The following is a 20,897-nucleotide window of genomic DNA, read 5'->3' on the forward strand; positions in this document are numbered from 1 at the left end:
CCAGAAGAGTGTCAAGAGTGGTTACACCTGAATATTGGCATTGTGGGTGATATAGTTCTCTTTCTACTTCTCGTTTTTAAACCAAAGTTCCTCTAATGAATATGCACTATATTTATGACAAGGATGTTAAGAATATAGGAATTTTAGTTAATAAAGATTTTAATGAAGATCAGTATTCCTCAGAACTTTCAGATTCTACGTGTGGGCCCCAGACCAGGACCAGCAGCCTCACCTGGGAGCTTGGTAGAAATGAGAATTGGGCCCTGCATCAGTTACTAAATCAGAAACCCTGGGGCAGAGGCCCACAGATTTGTTTTAACAAGCCCTCCAGGTGATTCTGACACATGCTGAAGTTTGAAAATCACTCATTTAAGGAACAAAGTCCAGAGTGTTAACATAGGGTTTGGTGACAACTGCTATTTCAGATGGTCTCGAGATGTTTTAGCTGTTGCTTATTTCCAAGGTCAGGGCCCTGTGTTCAAGGGGGTGTGGCTGCTAAGGAGTTGCCGTCTGAACCCTCATAGGGACTTGTTGAATCTCTTCTGAAAAAAAAGGAAGTGCCTAAACATACTGATTTAATGAAAAGGGGAAGTATGAACCAAAAGATGTTTTACAAGCTTGGGTGGGGATGGAATGGGAGGGTTTTTGGGTGGTGTTGGACTGCACCCCGCAGGCCTATAATCCCTAAATGTACCCAGCTTCAAGACCAAAGAAAGAGCCCAGAGTGCACGATGGAGACATCATGGTTTAATGGATGGGGTAGCCTACCTGTCTGAAGCAAGGTCCTGGGGGAACACCTGAATCCCATTAGTTGGAACTGTGTATCCAGAAGCCAGCCTATTCCACTCCACACAACAGAGCCCAGGGGGCTCATGGGCTGTCAGCTGTACAGTGACATTTACCTACAGGGGTTCTTCTGACGTAATGGCACATGGAACCAGAAAATGGTGAGTCTTCCCCTCCCCTCCACTGTCAGTAGTCCCCACATGGTCACATCAGCCACATCAATTTTCCACGGAAGTCCAGAGGAGGACAACAGCAGCATCTCATTGCACACGCAGCAATTAGACATCTCTTACAGTAAGGCCAGTGTTGCTGCTCTGTCTGCAAACAGATTTCCTCCCTCAGACAAGGGCGAAAATGTAAAACATCTAGCAGGCACAACACAGAGAAGATGATGACCAGAAAGCAAAATACAAGCAGTAACCACATTCTAAGATAAACCACACCTGCCTGTGAATTTTGTCCTCGTCTGCAACACATTTCAGAAAACTCAACTGTTCAATGATACAAGAACATTTCTAAAATCACATGTACAATGGTCACCTAGTTCTACTTTGGATGTATAAGCCACAACTACTCCATTTTAACTTTCAAAATGATTCCCTTCCTCAATGGCCAAAGCAGATGTACAATACATATCTGAACGACGACAAAATGGTTGCTCTGATCAGTAAATTTAATTGAAACCATGTGTAAACCAGCATGACTCCCCCCATCTCAATATGTGCAGATTTTTTGATCAGTTCCCCTTTTGATGTCACATCTTCCAAATCAGAAAGCAGTGGTGATCAAAATACCCATCCTTGGATACTGGGGTACTGACTCCTACCCCAGGTTCAGATTATGTCCCTCAGTGCGAGGTCTCCTCTGTATTTCCCTAGTTATTCATGTCACAGGAAAATTAATCAGATCTCGTGAGCAGGCTCAGAGGTATGTTGATGAGGAAACACTTTATTTTTATCACTTATGGCCAAGATTGTATCACTTATACCCAACTGTCACACAAGCATTGTACATGTGCTTTTAGCAGAAGACTTAAAGCACTGTCACACTTCATTAGCAGTTACATTCTGTGACAATTTCACTAGACTATTTTCTTTCCAGAACACCAGGGCAAAAGTATGGTTAAGGCAATAACCTTCATAAACACAGACCTCAATTAACAGAACTAGAATTTAACATCCACTGAAATAGAATATTGCTCTAAAATTACCCTCATCTCCACCAATCAGCCAAATCAAGACTCATTTGCAAAATAAGTCTGGTCAACTGACCATATATGCTCCTCCAAAATGGACAGAGGAGACTGGTGGGCTACAGTCCATGGGGTCAGAAAGAGTGAAACATGACTAAGGGACTGACATACAGGCATTAGGCCTGCATAGTTGCTATGTTACTTTTAGGTAGGGCTTCCCTGGTGGCTCAGATGGTAAAGAATTTGCCCGTAACACAGGAGATCCCTGGGTCAGGGAGAGTCCCCAGAAAAGGGAATGGCAACCCACTCCAGTATTCTTGCCTGGAGAATTAAATGGAAAGAGGAGCCTGGTGGGCTACAGTCCATGGGGTCACAACGAGTCAGACACAACTGATCGACTAGTCACACAGGACACAAAGTGGCTGTAGTGGAACTCTTCAGAAGTCTCAGACCAAATTCCCAAAGAGCCTCTCACAGCCAGGAAAGCCACGCCAAAAACCTGCTCTCATGCTCCACCTCAGTGAACTTCTCTTTTCTAGAGGTCCCCAAAATACCACAATTCCTGCACATGACAGGAGACAGTCTTTCCCATTCATCTGCTAAGGCTGCTCAGAACCCAAGAGTGTCCAATCTCTGTAGGGACCAGGCAGAGAGAAAGAAAAAAGCGTCAATTCTACCCACAGGTGTGGTTTACCAAAGTGCTATAAATCAAAGCCAACTTGAGGGGAAGGGGTTCCTTAATCTGAAAAACACAGATCAAAACCAGCAATATTCTAGACAAAACTCAAAAATTATAACCATATCCACCAGTTCACTCAGTAACCAACCCTTTTGTTAACTTTTTATGAAGCCGTCAGGTCTTCCATTAAGATTCTTCAAGTTCTTAGCCAGTTTAGAAATATTAATACAACTTGAAATTTATCAGAGGCCTGTTACTATCAAAAGGTCCTACCTATGAATCTTCTTGAAGGTGAAGCACTTTTGCAAAAGCAGCAGATAAAACAATAGCTGTCTATCAAAGACAAAAGACTTAAAAAAGACAAGGCTAATAAGCACCTGATTACAATGTAAGTGATAAAGAAACTTGGCTACAATAACTGGAATTGTGATCAATGACATTTTACAGGAGACAGGGATCAAGACTACCCCCAAGAAAAAGAAATGCAAAAAAGCAAAATGGCTGTCTGAGGAGGACTTACAAATAGCTGTGAAAAGGAGAGAAGTGAAAAGCAAAGGAGAAAAGGAAAGATATACCCATTTGAATGCAGAGTTCCAAAGAATAGCAAGGAGAGATAAGAAAGCCTTCCTCAGTGATCAATGCAAAGAAATAGAGGAAAACAATAGAATGGGAAGGGCTAGAGATCTCATCAAGAAAATTAGAGATACCAAGGGAAGATTTCATGCAAAGATGGGCTCAATAAAGGACAGAAATGCTTCCTAACAGAAGCAGAAGATATTAAGAAGAGGTGGCAAGAATACACAGAAGAACTATAAAAAAAAGATCTTAATGACCCAGATAACCACAATGGTGTGATCACTCACCCAGAACCAGACATCTGGGAGTGCGAAGTCAAGTGGGCCTTAGGAAGCATCACTACAAACAAAGCTAGTGGAGGTGATGGAATTCCAGCTGAGCTATTTCAACTCCTAAAAGATGATTCTGTGAAAGTGCTGCACTCAATATGCCAGCAAATTTGGGAATCTCAGCAGTGGCCACAGGAGTGGAAAAGGTTCGTTTTCATTCCAGTCTCAAAGAAAGGCAATGCCAAAGAATTTTCAAACTACCGCACAATTGCACTCTTTTCACATGCCAGCAAAGTAACACTCAAAACTCTCCAAGCTAGGCCTCAACAGTACATGAACCAAGAACTTCCAGATGTTCAATCTGGATTCAGAAAAGGCAGAGGAACCAGAGATCAAATTGCCAACATCCACTGGATCATAGAAAAAGCAAGGGAATTCCAGAAAAACATCTACTTCTGCTTCATTGACTATGCCAAAGTCTTTGACTGTGTGGATCACAACAAACTGGAAAATTTAAGAGATGGGAATACCAGACTACCTGACCTGCCTCCTGAGAAACCTGTATGCAGGTCAAAAAGCAACAGTTAGAACTGGACATGGAACAACAGACTGGTTCCAAATTGAGAAAGAAATAACGTCAAGGCTGTATATTGTCACCCTGCTTCTTTAACGTATATGCCGTGCACATCATGTGAAATGCCGGGATGAATGAAGCACAAGCTGGAATCAAGATTGCCAGGAGAAATATCAATAACCTCAGATATGCAGATGACACCACCCTTATGGCAGAAAGTGAAGAACTAAAGATCCTCTTGATGAAAGTGAAAGAGGAGAGTGAAAAAGCTGGCTTAAAACTCAACATTCAAAAAACTAAGGTCATGGCATCCAGTCCCATCACCTCATGGCAAATAGATGGGGAAACAATGGAAACAGTGACAAACATTATTTTCTTGGGCTCCAAAATCACTGCAGATGATGATGCAGCCATGAGATTAAAGATATTCGCTCCTTGGAAGAAAAGCTATGACCAACCTAGATAGCATATTAAAAAGCAGAGACATTACTTTGCCAACAAAGGTCCATCTAGTCAAAGCTATGTTTTTTCCAGTAGTCATGTATGGATGTGAGAGGTGGACCAGAAAAAAAGCTGAGCACTGAAGAATTGATGCTTTTGAACTATGGTGTTGGAGAAGATTCTGGAGAGTCCCTTGGATTGTAAGGTGATCAAACCAGTCAGTCCTAAAGGAAATCAGTCTTGAACATTCATTGGAAGGACTGATGCTGAAGCTGAAGCTCCAATACTTTGGCCACCTGATGGGAAGAGCCAATTCACTGGAAAAAACCCTGATGCTGGGAAAGATCAAGGGCAGGAGGAGAAGGGGACGACAGAGGATGAGATGGTTGGATGGCATCACTGACTCAATGGACATGAGTTTGGGCAAACTCCAGGAGTTGGTGATGGACAGGGAAGCCTGGCATGCTGCAGTCCATGGGGTCACAAAGAGTCGGACATAACTGAGTTACTGAACTGAGCTGAAGTAAAATAGTCTATTTTAAATACATTAAAATAAAATATATTAAAATTAAATATGTTATTTAAATAATACAAATGTATTATTAAAATTAATTTCACATGTTTCTATTTATTTTTTAATATGTGATAACTAGAAAATTTAAAATCATGTATGTGGCTTACAAAATATTTCTGTTGGATAGCACTGCCCTAGAGGTAAGAATTAAGAATGTATACTCAAGTTGACATAAGCTTTCATTTTAACACTTGCCCCAGGTCAGTACTAGGAAAACTCTCAGCGAACCAAAACAAACCTCACAGCTTTCATTAGGAACTCACAGGCCTTAGATGGCTGAAGAAATTATTTTGGAACAGGATCAGTCTGGCTAAGCCTCTCCTTTTCCCCCTATGATTTTAAGAACTCTGCTAGTGCCCCGATTTGGCACAGAAATTACTATTTATATATTCCTGAGAATGGATGAGAGTCAGACTAAAGGGGTTAGAAAAAGGTGGCTTTTGCTTTATTCTATGGTGTTACTGCTCCTGGCTGTTGTAAGGAGCTTTCTTTAGGCCAACAGGACGCGGTCTTTGAATCCGTATCTGGTTAAAGCTAGGTGGCAGCAGTACCATAAGATGGCAAGATGAGAAGCCCATGTAGGACATTATTAAAAAAAAAGTCTCAAATCTCCAAACTTTGACCACGAGCTCTTGTCAGCCATGGCTCAGTGCCTAGAAGTCTGGCCCCTGAGCAGATAAAGTAGAGACACAAAAGTCATGCAAAGCTGAAGCCCCACTAGAGCTTAGCAGGAAACTTCTATTTCTTCCTTTCCAGGTGAAGCAAAATACGGTTCTTTCCCACTCCCAGATGACTGGGTCACCTGATTCAGCACAGTACAGCCTTGTTCCCAACTACACCAGGTTTCCAGCTTGTCGTGGAGGAATCTGAGGGGTGATGTCACGTCTCCTCTCCTGCTGCCTGCCTTCAGTTCAGTTCAGTTCAGTCGCTCAGTCATGTCCGACTCTTTGTGACCCCATGAATCGCAGCACGCCAGGCCTCCCTGTCCATCACAAACTCCCGTAGTTTACTCAAACTCATGCCCATCGAGTCAGTGATGCCATCCAGCCATCTCATCCTCTGTCGTCCCCTTCCCCTCCTTCCCCCAATCCCTCCCATCATCAGGGTCTTTTCCATGAGTCAACTCTTCACATGAGGTGGCCAAAGTATTGGAGTTTCAGCTTCAGCATCAGTCCTTCCAATGAACACCCAGGACAGATCTCCTTTAGGATGGACTGGTTGGATCTCCTTGCAGTCCAAGAGACTCTCAAGAGTCTTCTCCAACACCACAGTTCAAAAGCATCAGTTTTTCGGCGTTCAACTTTCTTCACAGTCCAACTCACACATACATACATGACCACTGGAAAAACCATAGCCTTGACTAGACAGACCTTTGTTGGCAAAGTAATGTCTCTGCTTTTTAATATGCCATCTAGGTTGGTCATAACTTTCCTTCCAAGGAGCAAGCGTCTTTTAATTTCATGGCTGCAGTCACCATCTGCAGTGATTTTGGAGCCCCAAAAAATAAAGTCTGACTCTGTTTCCACTGTCTCCCCATCTATTTCCCATGAGGTGATGGGACCAGATGCCATGATCTTAGTCTTCTGAATGTTAAGCTTTAAGCCAACATTTTAACCCTCCTCTTTCATCAAGAGGCTTTTTAGTTGCTCTTCACTTTCTGCCATAAGGGTGGTGTCATCTGTATATCTGAGGTTATTGATATTTCTCCCGGCAATCTTGATTCCAGCTTGTGCTTCTTCCAGCCCAGTGTTTCTCATGATGTACTCTGCATATAAGTTAAATAAACAGGGTGACAATATACAGCCTTGACACACTCCTTTTCCTATTTGGAACCAGTCTGTTGTTCCATGTCCAGTTCTAACTGTTGCTTCCTGACCTGCATACAGGTTTCTCAAGAGGCAGGTCAGGTGGTCTGGTATTCCCATCTCTTTCAGTATTTTCCACAGTTTATTGTCATCCACACCGTCAAAGGCTTTGGTGTAGTCAATAAAGCAGAAATAGATGTTTTTCTGGAACTCTCTTGCTTTTTCGATGATCCAGCGGATACTGGCAATTTGATCTCTGGTTCCTCTGCCTTTTCTAAAACCAGCTTGAATATCTGGAAGTTCTCGGTTCACATATTGCTGAAGCCTGGCTTGGAGAATTTTGAGCATTACTTTACTAGCGTGTGAGATGAGTGCAATTAGGCAGAGTCAAAAGAGCACTCTGACAAGTCTCCACTTCACTCTGCTTTCAGCTGCTTTGTTGCTGGAGGGTGTATTAATCAAGGTCTCACTTTATCCTGATTTTGTTTCATTTGATTTCAATGTGAACTTTTAACACTATGAGTAACTGAACTCCTCCCCCTACCCTGCCCTGCCTCTGCCTAAAAAAAAAAAAAATGACTGGAGGCCAAATGAAGATATTTCTAAACACTGACAATCTGGGATGTCCCTGGTGGTCCAGTAGCAAAGATTCTGTGCTCCCAATGCAGGGGGCTTAGGTTCCATCCCTGGTCAGGGAACTAGATCCCACATGCTGCAACTAAGACCCAGCACAGCCAAATAAAGAAATATTTTTAAAATCTTTTGAACTGTGGTGTTCAAGAAGACTCTTCAGAGTTCCTTGGACTGCAAGGAAATCAACCCTGAATATTCATTGGAAGGACTGACGCTGAAGCGAAAGTTCCAATACTTTGGCCACCTGATGTGAAGAGCCCACTCACTGGAAAAGACCCTGATGCTGAGAAAGACTGAAGGCAGAAGAAGGGGATGACAGAGGATGAGATGGTTGCATGGCATCACTGACTCGATGGACATGAGTTTGAGTAAGCTCTGGGAGTAGGTGATGGACAGAGAAGCCTGGCGTGCTGCGCTCTATGGGGTCACAAAAAGTCAGACATGACTGAGTGACTGAACTGAGTGAGTCAGTGACTGATAATCACTCAGTCATGTCCGACTCTTCACGGCCCCATGGGCTATACAGTCCATGGAATTCTCTAGACCAGAATACTGAAGTGGGTAGTCTTTCCCTTCTCCAGGGGATCTTCCCAAGACTGAACTGAACTGAAAAATATGTGGAGTATCAGACACCAATAGAAGTCCCCATAAAATAATGTACTGTGTATAGAATGTATTGAATATACTCTATAGCAATAAAAGTGATCTCACATGGAAGGCTAGAGATATAAGAAGATGAACAAGTAAAGTAGTAAATATGTGGGTAATCTAAAACATACTAGAGTACAAAAACATTAATGTCTTATATGGTTTAAAAACAGAACCATAATATGCCATAACAATAGCACATAAATTAAGTAGAGGGTGATTAAAGTCAAAATACTCTAAAGTTCTTGTGTTTTAAAACAGACAGATATCTTAATTTAAATATTAATGCTACTTTTGAATATCAAAATTTACACAGTGACTATTAAAGCAATAGAAGTTTGATGAAAATAGGCCAACTGCTTGACAAAATAGGTCCAAGACCATAAAAGGGCCAAAACACAATGGAAATGTATTTAGTGCTCATGTGACAGTACTGGACAGGCAAAAAAGGTCTTTGGAATGGTTCTTCCTCCACAGAGATCTGTTTTCTGGGCTCTCTGTTGTTTTCCACTGGTGTATACCACATTGTCCTAATGACTATAGATTTCAAACAGTTCTTGAAAAAGGTAAGATGAATTCCTCCGTTTACCTCCCCTTCATTAGGAGTGTCTTGGCTATTCTTGCTTCTCTGATCATTAACAAATATTTTAATCAGTTTGTAACTCTCCACAAGCAACATGTTTTTGGGGTTTTCATTGGAATTGCATCAACTTATGTAACAACATCTTTACAATACTGAATTTGCTTCTCTATATTTAGAGAAATATTTAGACCTCCCTTGCTTATTTATAATACAGAATTTTTACTTTCTCATTGAGGTCTGACATATCTTTCATCATGCTTATTTTATAGTGTGTTATGCTTTTAGGAACTATTATTGTTTAAAAATTTTTTTTGATTCCTGTATACAAATGCAATTGCTTTTTGTATGTTGATATTTTTCATATACAGAGAACCTACTAAATTCCCTTATTAATTGTAGATTTTTTGGAGTTTTCTGTGTAGATCCTAACATCATCTGTGAATGATAAATTTTGAGATTTTTCTTTTCAATTCTTATACCTCTTGTTTCTCTCTTTTTGCTCTTACTGCATTGGCTAAGCTATGCCAGTGAGAGTAGCCACTTCTGGTTGCTCCTAATCTTAAAGGAAATATTTTCAAAGTTTTACTATTAGTTATGATATTTTCTGTGTATTTTTGGTAGATAGGTGTCTCAGATGGTAAAGAATTCGCCTGCAATGCAGGAGACCTGGGTTTGATCCCTGGATTGGGAAGTTGCCCTGGAGAAGGGAATGGCAACCCACTCCAGTATTCTTGCCTGGAGAATTCCATGGACAGAGGAGTCTGGTGGGCTACAGTCCATAGGGTTGAAAAGAGTCAGACACGACTGAGTGACTAACACTTTCACCTTCCATATCAAGTAAATTTCTTTCTACTCTTAATAATGCTAAGAATTTTTTTTCCATTTATTTTTATTAGTTGGAGGCTAATTACTTTACAATATTGTAGTGGTTTTTGCCATACATTGACATGAATCAGCCATGGATTTACATGTATTCCCCATCCCGATCCCCCCTCCCACCTCCCTCTCAACCCAATTCCTCTGGGTCTTCCCAGTGCACCAGGCCCGAGCACTTGTCTCATGCATCCCACCTGGGCTGGTGATCTGTTTCACTATAGATAATATACATGTTCCGATGCTGTTCTCTCAAAACATCCCACCCTCGTCTTCTCCCACAGAGTCCAAAAGTCTGTTCTGTACATCTGTGTCTCTTTTTCTGTTTTGCATACAGGGTTATCATTACCGTCTTTCGAAATTCCATATATATGCGTTAGTATACTGTATTGGTCTTTATCTTTCTGACTTACTTCATTCGGTATAATGGGCTCCAGTTTCATCCATCTCATTAGAACTGATTCAAATGAATTCTTTTGCACAGGTGAAAAGACAGCCCTCAGATTGGGAGAAAATAATAGCAAACGAAGCAACAGACAAAGGATTAATCTCAAAAATATATAAGCAACTCCTGCAGCTCAATTCCAGAAAAATAAATGACCCAATCAAAAAATGGGCCAAAGAACTAAACAGACATTTCTCCAAAGAAGACATACAGATGGCTAACAAACACATGAAAAGATACTCATTATCAGAGAAATGCAAATCAAAACCACAATGAGGTACCATTACACGCCAGTCAGGATGGCTGCTATCCAAAAGTCTACAAGCAATAAATGCTGGAGAGGGTGTGGAGAGAAGGGAACCCTCTTACACTGTTGGTGGGAATGCAAACTAGTACAGCCGCAATGGAGAACAGTGTGGAGATTTCTTAAAAAACTGGAAATAGAACTGCCATATGACCCAGCAATCCCACTTCTGGGCATACACACTGAGGAAACCAGATCTGAAAGAGACACATGCACCCCAATGTTCATCACAGCACTGTTTATAATAGCCAGGACATGGAAGCAACCTAGATGTCCATCAGCAGACGAATGGATAAGGAAGCTGTGGTACATATGCACCATGGAATATTACTCAGCCATTAAAAAGAATTTTTAAAATTAATGGATATTGTCCTCAACAAATGCCTTTCTGCAACCACTGAGATTACCATATGCCTTTTTAAAAACTATATGGCTTTTGTTTAACTATATGCCTTTTCTTCTTGTTTTAGTTTTATGGAGAATTTTATTAACTGATTTTCTAATCCATGAAACCCTGCAGTATTGAGGAAAACTCATCTTTGTCATTTTCATACACTGATAAGATTTATTTTTTTAAAGATTTTTGTACCTATGTAAGATAACTGGGCCTGTAATGTTCTTTTGTCATATTTTCTCTTGGTCAAGTTTTAATATTAAAGTTATGCTAACTTCATAAACTGGGTTGGTAAATATTCCCTCTCTTACTATAATCTAGAGTAGTTTGTGTGTAATTAGCATTGATAGTTCCTTGACTATTTAGTAGAATTAACTTGTAAAATAAAGAGCTGAGTAACCAACTTAAGTAATGAGAAAAGAAAAGAATATACCAAAAGAAGGTAAAAAGAAGGAAGAGTAAATATAATAGCAAAATGATTAAGTTAAAAATGAAAAATAGGGAGGTTTGACAAAGCCAAAATTTAGTTCTTTGAAAAAACTAATAAGATAGACAAACATGCAGCAAGAAGGCAAATAAAAATGGGAACAATGAGCCATAACAGGAGTGTAATCGTAGATGCTATGGAATTATAAAAGTTAACAAAAATATTACACATTATTTTAAGGTGATAAACTTTTTAATGTTGAAAAGGAAAAAAATCTAGAAATACATAACTTGCCAAACCTGACCCAAGAAGAAACAGAAAACCTGAGGGGTCTCATAACCATTAAATAAGTTGACTCATCAGTCAAGTTTTTCCACAAAGAAAACACCACGTCCAGATGGTTTTCCATATGGGAAAAATTAAAATAAATTCTGGATGGATTAAAACGTTAAATGCAAAAGGCTATACCCAAAATCTCTTAGGAGGGAATATAGAAAACATCTAAATATCTGCATGACTTGAGAATAGAAACAGATTTCTTAAATAAGACCAAAATGACATTAAGATCAATATTTTTTATTCAATAAAAGATACTTTTTAAAAAGCAATAAAATAAAAATAAATAAATAAATAAATAAAAATAAAAAGCAATAAAATAAAAGCCACAAACTGAAAGAAGATATCTGCAACATAAGTAACAGGGAAACAAAAGGCTATTCAGAATATATGAAGTTCTGGATGTAGATAAGAAATAAGACAAAGAACTAACCAAAAAAAATGGGCAAAAGACTTGATCAGGCATTTCATAGAAGAATATAAATTTTCAATTAACATGAAAAGATTGCGTGGCCTCATTAACAGAGCAATGCAAAATTAAAACCACAATGTGATACTCACACCCCACCCTAATTAACAATAAATTGTTATTCTTCATAAATTACATTTTATAATAATACTTTAAAAAATATTTAATGTGCAGTAAAACACACTTTATATGAGAGAAAAGATAAAACTGGAGGCTCAAATCAGAAGTGAAACATTCAACTAATGACACTTAGAGAAAGAGAACAGACAAAATATTCCCTCACAGGAAATTGTCGAGGAAATTCCGCAAGGAATAAAGGATGTGAGTTTCTAGATTGAATGAACATGGCAAGGCATATAAATACAAAATTTCAGAACACTTGGGTTCAGAGAATGTTTCAAAAATATATTTAAAATATCAGAAAACAGATGGCCTCAGACAACAACACTGAAGGCTAGAAGACAGTAGAAAGACATCTTCAAATTTCTGAAGGAAAATGATGTCCAATTTAGAATGCTATATAGACAGACAAATGATCACTTGAATATGTTGCTAGAATAAAAATACTTTTAGATCCGTTAAAGCAAAAGTTACTCAGTCATGTCCAACTTTTTGTGACTCCATGGACTATACAGTCCATGGAATTCTCCAGGCCAGAATACTGGAGTGGGTAGCCTTTCCCGTCTGCAGGGGATCTTCCTGACCCAGGAATTGAACCGGGTCTCCTGCATTGCAGGCAGATTCTTTACCAACTGAACGATCCAAGAAACCCCACTTTGAGATAGGCAAGATACAAAAAAGACTTGACCTTCAGAGTTTACCGTTCAAGAAACGACTGCAGGATGTATTTCATCAAAAGGAGGGATGAAACCATGAAGAAGATGTAGGATCCAGAAATAAGAAATCCAACACAGTCCAGAGGAGGTGAAGAAGGGTCCTGAGGGCAGCCCTCAGGGCCTAGGGAACAAACAGTAAAGGTTGGAATGATGCCTCCGAGAGAAAATGGAACTAGTACACTATTTAATGTGTTAAACCACATTGAAAAGAATTTTGAAAGTTTTCTTCGAGAGCTTAGAGATAAACTGATGAGAGACACATTCCAGAGGTACAAGCTAGATTTAGAAAAGGCAGAGGAACCAGAGATCACATTGTCAACATCATAGAAAAAGCAAGGGAACTGCAGAAAAACATCTACTTCTGCTTCATTGACAGCGCTAAAACTTTTGACTGTGTGGATCACAACAATCTATGGAAAATTCTTAAAGAGACGGAAATACCAGATCACCTTACCCGCTTCCTGAGAAACCTGTATGCAGGCCAAGAAGCAAAAGTTAGAACCGGACATGGAACAACAGACTGGCTCAAAATTGGGAAAGGAGTACAGCAAGGCTGTATATTGTCACTCTGCTTATTTAACTTCTACACAGAATACATCATTCGAAATGCCAGGCTAGATGAATCACAACCTGGATTCAAGACGGCCGGGAATAATATCAACAACCTCAGATATGGAGATAATACTGCTCTAATGGTAGAAAGTGAAGAGGAACTAAAGAGCCTCTTGATGGGGTGAAAGAGGAGAGTGAAAAAGTTGGTTTCAGACTCAACATTAAAAAAACAAAGATCATGGCATCTGGTCCCATCACCTTGCGGCAAATAAATGGAGAAAAAGTGGAACAGTGACAGATTTTTTATTTTCTTGGGCTCCCAAAAAGTCACTATGGATGGGGACTGCAGCCATGAAATTAAAAGAGGCTTGCTCCTTGGAAGGAAAGCTACGACAAACCTAGACATAGAGACACTATTAAAAAGCAAACACATCATTTTGCCAACAAAGGTCCATACAGTCAAAACTATGGCTTTTCCAGTAGCCATGTACAGATGTGAGAGTTGAACCATAAAGAGGGCTGAGCAGAGAAGAATTGATGCTTTTGAACTGTGGTGCTGGAGAAGACTCTTGAGAGTCCCTTGGACTGCAAGGTCAAACCAGTCAATCCTAAAGGAAATCAACTCTGAATATTCATTGGAAGGACTCATGCTGAAGCTCCAATACTTTGGCCACTTGATGCAAAGAGTCAATTCATTGGAAAAGACCCTGATGCTGAGAAAGATTGAAGGAAGTAGGAGCAGGGGACGACAGAGGATGAGATGGTTGGATGTAATCACCAACTCAGTGTTAATGAATTGAACAAACTCTGGGAGACAACGAAGGATGGGGAAGCCCAGAGTGCTGCAGTCCATGGGGTCACAAAGAGTCAGACATAACTTAGTAACTGAACAACAACAACAACAATATTTTGAAAGCAATCAAAAAAACAGGTGATTAGTAACTTAGGGAAAACCAAAGTTTGGATATAGAATAGGATCATATCCACTGTCTACTATGAACAATATTTACATAGCTGAAATAATATGAACACTGCATATTAATTTACCCAAATACATGCTATAAAAACATTTGGGGTGAAGGGAAGAAAAAGTATATGTTTAAGGAATTGCATGAGGTAGCTAAATCCTATTCTTCCATAGTAGCTAACCAAGAGATAATTCTAAAATTGAAAACTTAAGAAAAAGAAGTAATAACATTGTATCAGGGATATAGAAAGAATTCCCAGAAGAAGTATTTAAAAGATTTGAAAGTGGTTACCTTTGAGAAGCAGAAAGATGAGATTGAGAGGAAGGGGCAGGTGACTGTAGTCTTGCAGTTTAACTAGTCATGCTATCACATTTTTGAGAACAACTTATTTATAATAAAAATTAAATTAAAAAACAAATGCTACGTTATCTGCCTTGATAGGATTTTGGATTAACCAGTTGTGTGCATCTGTTAAAACTCAATGAATGTATACTTTAAGATTTACATATTTCATTGTATATACATGTTACATCAAAAGAAAAACTGATAAACAAAGCCTAAAATTCTAATGACATGCATAAGGACATCTGCAATTTACTCCAAAATCCTTTAAAAAAAAGATGGATCAATGAATGGATAGAAGGATGGATAAATATATAATAAAACAAGTACAGTAAAATGTTGACAGTAGATCCTAGGAGGTAGGTATGTAGAGGTTTACTGTAAAATTCTTTGAATTTTGCTGTGTGTTTGAAGTTTTATACTAAAAGTTTGGAACAAATAAAAACAAATTGAGCACTAAAATTCAAGAGAGAATGCTCTGTCTGGTGTACCAGCCAGGTAAACTTTAATTTTAAAATGCCACTTGCTTTCCAGAAGCATTCTGTAGCCATTTGACCCACAGATGACTGGTCAAATCAAAGAGGGCAGTGACACGTGAAGGTGAGGGCAGACTGATATTTTTTGTTGGCATTTTCACCAGTTTCTCTACAGGGTACGTATGTTGTTCAACAATGAATATTTAATCTCTCTTAACAAGATTTGCCCTCTGTTATAAATATCCCTGTTGTCATATGCTCATCTATTTCTTAGCTCCAACTGAATTGTAAACTCATCCAAGCTATAGTTTATAACCTCCAGGATCACACACCCAGTGGTTCCTCAATATCAGTTTTACTCTAATATACCACAGAGAAAAAGTAGCTCTCTGGAATAACAGATTAAGGAACAAATAAGCCAGAATGTCTGGGGAATAGAATCATACAGTTTTCATTACAATGACTCTTAGGGCTTGGATCCAGTCTCGTTCTGAAGAAACTAAGTGTAAGAGAGATTAAGTGACATATCCAGAGTGATCTAGCTATTAAGTGTGATTATCTTTGGGTATTTTCTTCTTTATGTCCATTTAAACTATTAAATAAGTCTATGGGATATGACACACGTATACTTGAATAAACAGCCACCCTTTCGCAAAAGAGACACTTGATTTTTAAAAAAAGAACAAAATTATGGGACAGGGCGTAAGAGACAGTTACTGAGCCAAACTTGGGTTTGCCTGCCTGACTTGCAGCAAAATCAATCTACTGACATGGGGTTGGGTGAAGGAAAGGACAGTGTTTATTGCAAGGCCAAGCAAGGAGAATGGGTAGCTCATGCTCAAAAGACCTGAACCCCCTGATGGCTTTCAGGGAAGGGTTTTTAAAAGCAACATTATTAGGTTTGAAGGTTGTAGGGTGCATGATCAGCTCGTGGACATTCTTCTAATTGGTTGTGGTGAGCTAACTGGGTAGTACATTGGAAGTTAACATCATCAACCTTCGGGTTCCAACCAGTCTGGGGTCTACATGCTTGTGATCAGTATGCAGTTAATTTCTTACACTTGGTAGGGTTTTAGTATCTGCAAAAACAACTCAAGGTATGGCTCAGGATATTATCTATAACCCATAAGGAGGAACTAAAGGTCTTTGATTTTATTTTATGGTTAAACTAGTGTAATTTTGTTTTGCTTGACTGCTATTGTTGTTGTTTCTGCATTTTCTCACTTCTCTGATTAAATATACACTTTGGAACGTGGGGAAGGTCCCAGAGGCTAAATCCTTTTTACAAACAAGAGGTAGGAGACATGGAGGGTATGTTGCCAGGAAGATCCCACAGAGTCTGGCTCAGTTTCAAGACCACAAGTTCCTATGCAGTCTGTTTGTAGGGTGAAGTGGGAGCAGGAGGATGTTTAGTGATGGAAGGCTGGCCCACATTCAATTTACAACATCAGTGAAACCTGTCTGTGGTTAAAGTAGTGATAGACACTACCTTGTGGATGAAGCCCGAGCATATTACACTGAGAAGCCAAACACAAAAAGGTCACATAGTGTATGATTCCATTTATATGAAATATCCAAAACAGGCAAATCCATAGAGACAGAAAGCAGACTGATGGTGGCCAGGGGCTGGGCAGAAGGCAAATGAGGAGTAACTGCTTACTGGATAAGAGCTTTATTTTGAGGTAATTAAAATGCTTTTGGACCTAAATATAATGAGTACCAAATGCTACTGAATTGTTCCCTTCAAAATGGTTACTTTTATATTATGTAAATTTCACCTCAATAAAGAAAATACATGTCGAATGAGAGCAAAAGGAAATATAGCAAAATGTTAACAACTGGTGAATCTAGGTACAGGCCATCAGGAATTCGTTGTACTTACTCTAACAACATTTCTGTTAGGTTTAAAATTTTTCAAAAGAAAAGGTTAATAAAAATAAAATATCCCTAGAAAATGAAGAAATAATTTAGTGATATTGCAAAATTGAGGTCACCAGTTGCAATCTAAAATTCATACAGTTTCATATCTATCATTTGATCACTGGCATGTCAACAATGGGAACAACTCTTATGTCATTGGCTGGTAAGGTTTCTAAAAATGAAAACTACTTTCTAGGGGAGTCCCAAGCCAACACCGCTTGACTTCAGAACATATCACCATGCAGATTTCTGAACATCAGCACCTAAAAATACGTTTATTGGGTCCTTTTGAACAGGTGGTATTAAGATGTGGTTTAACTGAAGGGTCTGAGCTTTGGAAATTACATGTGTATCTTCTGGCTTTGTCACCATCAGATGAGTCTTACCAATCCACTGATGGCTAAAAGCAAAAGGGTGCAAGCTGACTGAGACTTTCACAGGAGTAACATTAGGGGCACAAGTAACGATTTTGACACTCCCACAGAGTGTCCTGAAACTCAAGCCGTGATATAGTAAAGATAATAGCCCATCTTGTAACCTTGTAACAACCAGAAAATGGCATGTCTGCCTCTCATGCATAGTGGGTCCAACGGAGTTAATGCCTCCCTGGTTTCTTTTCAATTATTTTTATTAGTTGGAGGCTAATTACTTCACAACATTTCAGTGGGTTTTGTCTTATATTGACATGAATCAGCCATGGAGTTACATGTATTCCCCATCCCGATCCCCCCTCCCACCTCCCTCTCCACCCAATTCCTCTGGGTCTTCCCAGTGCACCAGGCCCGAGCACTTGTCTCATGCCTCCCACCTGGGCTGGTGATCTGTTTCCCCATAGATAATATACATGCTGTTCTCTCAAAACATCCCACCCTCGCCTTCTCCCACAGAGTTCAAAAGTCTGTTCTGTACATCTGTGTCTCTTTTTCTGTTTTGCATATAGGGTTATCATTACCATCTTTCTAAATTCCATATATATGTGTTAGTATGCTGTAATGTTCTTTATTTCTGGCTTACTTCACTCTGTATAATGGGCTCCAGTTTCATCCATCTCATTAGAACTGATTCAAATGAATTCTTTTTAACGGCTGAGTAATATTCCATGGTGTATATGTACCACAGCTTCCTTATCCATTCGTCTGCTGATGGGCATCTAGGTTGCTTCCATGTCCTGGCTATTATAAACAGTGCTGCGATGAACATTGGGGTGCACGTGTCTCTTTGGAGAAATGTCTGTTTAGTTCTTTGGCCCATTTTTTGATTGGGTCATTTATTTTTCTGGAATTGAGCTTCAGGAGTTGCTTGTATATTTTTGAGATTAATCCTTTGTCTGTTGCTTCATTTGCTATTATTTTCTCCCAATCTGAGGGCTGTCTTTTCACCTTGCTTATAGTTTCCTTTGTTGTGCAAAAGCTTTTAAGTTTCATTAGATCCCATTTGTTTATTTTTGCTTTTATTTACAATAATCTGGGAGGTGGGTCATAGAGGATCCTGCTGTGATTCATGTCGGAGAGTGTTTTGCCTATGTTCTCCTCTAGGAGTTTTATAGTTTCTGTTCTTACATTTAGATCTTTAATCCCCTCCCTGGTTTCTTACAGGGCCAAGACCTAATTCTAAATTCCCCATTCAACCATGTCTGAGGCCTGAGATGACAGATCAAGCCTGTCTACACAGGGCGAGAGGCTACTTGCTTCTCTGACCAAGATGTACACACACACACACACAAAAATACACAAGGATGCAAAAGGTTGTATCGTAATGTGATCATGCTTATCACTACTGAAGCTGGACATTTAAAAATAGTTAAAGATGGTGGACTTAATATTATATATTTTCTACCACAGTAATTTAAAAATACATAAGACCCAAGTTTTAGTTTTCACACAACAGACATGAGAATTGCTTCCTTTTTGTCTAAAATGAAGGTACACTGCCAATCTTTAAAGCCTGATGCAACTCAACACACTTCAAATGAAATACAATCTGTTCCTATGGAGGAAAAAAAGATAACCTAGAGAAACACTCAAGCCTCTGCACAAATCTATGTTCAGTAAGAAAAATGGACATAAGAACAGGTTAATGGCAGAAGGACATTAAAAATAGAAAAGAACTATTGATTTGAAGGTGTTACCTCAAGACATAAGTACCAATAAATACTGTAGAGTAGCAGTCTCCATATATCAGAGGATGATGTGAACGGATCCATTGCCGTTTAAGGGTTTACTCATTGCTTCTGAGATGCAATTTATTGTTTATCTTGACACTGCTTTGGGATTTACCAAATCACTAAAGGGAATGGGAAGTTCAGTTCATAAATATAACCTTTGTAGGATGACAAATACAAGAATGTTCCACTTAAATAACTGAGTTCTTTTTAATTTTTTCTTGCAAAATTTTAGATTTTCTCAGAATTTTGATCAAGCCTATAAAAACAAACCCAGGTTCAATCAACAGGGCCTCTTCATTCACACGTTGACACCCACGGGGTAATAGTGTCAAAAGACTAAAACGCAAAAAAATTTAAAAAATGACTAAAATGCTATTCTTCTCTAAGTGTTGTCTATACCGCAGTGAGTGTTGTCTAAAGATTTGGTAGAAGCATTCACTGGAGGGATTTCAAGTATGGAAACAGATGAAGGAAGAAATAGCTGGAGCAATGGATCCTGCCAGGTAAGTAGAGGCCAGAAGATTTATAGCAACAGAAATTTTCAAGCAAGAAAATAAAATTAAGGTAATTTGGCCATGACACAGCCCATTTATTTTTATTTCTTTTTCCCATTTAAACATGAGCATTTACAAGTTAAGAGATATGTGTTTTCATGTTGCTCACAGTAGAAAGACATAGATTCAGAAATGTAATTTTAACAATTAAAACTATAGATGTCTTCATGTAATCAAAATATATTATCAGACACTATACTAGAGATCAGCACAAATTCTGTCCTCAAGAAACAGTCTAGTGGGATAAATGGCATGTTAAAAAAAATTTCAATGAGTTTCATGTCTATAAAATCCTTACAACATTTCTAGGCACATCCTAAGTGTCATGTACCTGCAAACAAAGTAAATAAATACACAGTCACTTATTTATTCAACAAATACTTATCACCTTCTACGTGGCAGGCCCCACGTGAGGTGCTCAACATTCAGAAAACTAAGATCATGGCATCTGATCCCATCACTTCATGGCAAATGGATGGGGAAAGAGTGACAGACTTTTTGCGGAGGGGCATCCCAAATCACTGCAGATGGTAACTGCAGCCATGAAATATTAAAGATCCTTGATCCTTGGAAGAAAGTTATGACCAACCTAGACAGCATATGAAAAAGCAGAGACATTACTTTCCCAACAAAGGTCCATCTAGTCAAAGCTATGGTTTTTCCAGTAGTCATGAATGGATGTGAGAGTTGAACTGTAAAGAAAGCTGAGCCCAGAAGAATTGATGCTTTTGAACTATGGTGTTGGAGAAGATTCTTGAGAGTCCCTTGGACAGCAAGGAGATCCAACCAGTCCATTGTAAAGGAAATCAGTCCTGAATATGCAGTTCTGAATAAGGACTGATGCTGAAGCTGAAATCCAGTACTTTGGGTACCTGATTTGAAGAGCTGACTCATTGGAAAAGACCCTGAGACTGGGAAAGATTGAAGGTGGGAAGAGAAGGGGACGACAGAGGATGAGATGGTTGAATGGCATCACTGGCTCAATGGACATGAGTTTGAGTAAACTCCGGGAGTTGGTGATGGACAGGGAGGCCTGGCATGCTGCAGTCCATGAGGTCACAAAGAGTTGGACTTTAC

This window comes from Cervus elaphus, chromosome X, assembly GCF_910594005.1.
Source record: "Cervus elaphus chromosome X, mCerEla1.1, whole genome shotgun sequence".
Classification (NCBI taxonomy): Eukaryota; Metazoa; Chordata; class Mammalia; order Artiodactyla; family Cervidae; genus Cervus; species Cervus elaphus.